This window comes from Arachis hypogaea, chromosome 19 (genome assembly GCF_003086295.3).
Source record: "Arachis hypogaea cultivar Tifrunner chromosome 19, arahy.Tifrunner.gnm2.J5K5, whole genome shotgun sequence".
Taxonomy (NCBI): domain Eukaryota; kingdom Viridiplantae; phylum Streptophyta; class Magnoliopsida; order Fabales; family Fabaceae; genus Arachis; species Arachis hypogaea.
Window position 1 is genome coordinate 76,170,355 of NC_092054.1, and position 2,456 is coordinate 76,172,810.

General features: G+C 43.0%; 1 non-coding gene across 1 annotated transcript; it reads right to left on the minus strand.

Annotated features, from left to right (window-relative positions):
- Positions 1–527: 527 nt before the first annotated feature.
- LOC112780457 (small nucleolar RNA R71) lies at positions 528–630 on the minus strand. Its single transcript, XR_003191292.1, has one exon. It is a non-coding gene; the product is annotated as a small nucleolar RNA R71 (small nucleolar RNA).
- Between the last annotated feature and the right edge of the window lie 1,826 nt (positions 631–2,456).

Here is a 2,456-nt window from a genome sequence, read left to right on the forward strand (position 1 = left end):
TTCATAGACTTAGAAGGGAAGCAAGAGGGAAGAGAGTACTGAGAGAAGAGGAATCTGAAGGAGAATCTGAGGACAATTTTGAGGAAGCTTTAGATCTCAACATGGATAGAGAAGTTCACAACCATGAGAGGGCTGATGGAAACAATGCCATTCCTGAGAGGAGGGTTCTTGGTTCATACATAAACCCAACCTCTGGGAATTGTGGTAGCAGCATTCAGAAACCACCCATTCAGGCCAACAATTTTGAACTCAAACCACAGCTAATATCACTTGTGGAGGATCATTGTTCATTTGGTGGGAGTGCTAATGAAGATCCAAACCAACATCTCACAAAATTCCTGAGAATTTGCGACACTGTGAAGTCCAATGGAGTCCAGGAAGATACCTATAAATTGCTCTTGTTCCCATTTTCACTTAGGGACAAGGCAGCTAAGTGGCTGGAATCATTCCCAAGGGGGAGCCTAACAACCTGGGATGAGGTGGAAAGCAAGTTTCTGGCACGTTTCTACCCCCCACAAAAGGTCAATGGCTTCGATCTGAGGTTCAGACCTTTAGACAACAAGATGGTGAAACTCTCTACGAGGCATGGGAGAGATTCAAGGATTTGACAAGGAAATGCCCACCAGACATGTTCCATGACTGGGTGCAATTGCATATTTTCTATGATGGACTTTCTTATGAATCAAGGAAGGCTGTAGACCATTCATCAGGAGGTTCATTGAACAGGAAAAAGACTGTGGAAGAAGCCATTGAAGTGATTGAGACAGTGGTTGAGAATGAGTACTACTATGCTTCAGAGAGACACAACACTAAGGGAGTCATGGAGCTGAACCATGTTGATACAATTTTAGCCCAAAACAAGGTGTTTGCCAAGCAACTAGCAGAGCTCACCAGGAAATTAGAAACAAAGCAAGTGGCTGCAATACACACACAAGATCAAGAGGAAGTAAGCACTGAAGGAGGTGATTGGGAAGAGGCCAATTATGTAGGAAATCAACAAAGGCAACCATATGATCCACATTCCAACACTTACAACCCAGGCTGGAAAAACCACCCAAACTTTGGGTGGGGAAACCAGCAAAACCAACATAACAAGTCCACATACCAAAACTCCAACCAAAGATCATACTAAGCCACACAAAACACTTACTCCCAACCATCATATCATGGCCAAAATAATCAACCTACCCAACCTAATCCGAACCAACAATTTCAAGATCAATTAAACAGGATAGAAGGAATGCTGGCAAACATGGGTCAGGACATAAGTGAGTTGAAAAGCTTTAGGGATGATGTGAGATCTACCTTAAGGAACCATGGTGAAAAACTCAAGAGGATGGAGTCTCAAGTAGGAGAGCTATCTCAACAGGCCCCCAAGTCAACTGCAGTGTTCCCTAGTGACACAGAAAAGAATCCTAAAGGGGAACAAAAGGGAGTGAGATGGGAAGAATGCAAGGCCATCACCATATTGAAGGAAGTCTCAGAAGAAGAAGGAATCAGACCCTCAGAACAGGAGCCAGAAATCTTGAAGGAAGGTGTGGAAGAAGCTAAGCAGGAAAGTGAAACGGAGCAAGCCAAGGATCTACAAAAAGGCATGCTGGAAACATACCAACCAAAAGCACCATTTCCTCAGAGGTTAGGAGGAGGTGAAAAAGGGAAAACCTATTCAAGGTTTTTAGAGACATTTAAGTCTCTCCATATCAATATTCCCTTCCTTGAGATTCTCCAGCAGATGCCTACACATATCAAGTATTTAAAGGAATTGCTGAGCAAGAAAAGAGTTTTGAAGGGAGGACAAACTGTAATAATGAATGCAGTGCCCTCATCAAGAAGGACATAGTCTCTAAGAAAACAGACCCAGGAAGTTTTCATATCCCCTGCATCATAGGGGAAACAAAAATTGACAAAGGATTCTGTGATCTAGGAGCTAGCATAAATGTGATGCCTCTGAGTCTTATGAAGAGGCTACAACTGAATGAGGTGAGATCCACTGATGTAATCATACAACTGGCTGACAAAACTCAGAAGCAAGCTGAAGGGGTAGTTGAGAATGTGCTGGTGAAAGTGGGAAATTATTTCTTCCCCACAGACTTTGTCATTTTGGACATGGAGGAAAGCTACCTACACCCTATCATTCTGGGAAGGCCATTTCTAGCCACTGCTAGAGCGCTCATAGATGTAGAACAAGGAGAGCTAATCTTGAGAATACATGATGAACAGCTCATTTTCAATGTTTTCAAACCTGCATCTGAGCCTGAACCAGAACCTGAAAAGCCTAAGGATGATAGTAGCCATCTGTGTTTGGAGGAAAGCAATCCAGCAGCTGAAACTCTGAAACAGTCCTTGGAAGGCAAACAAGAATTGCAAGAGTTAAAGCCACAAGAATCAATAGAAATAGATCAGAAGGATCCTCCTGGCATAAGGGTCAATGAAGAAATCCTCAAGAGAAAGGGAAG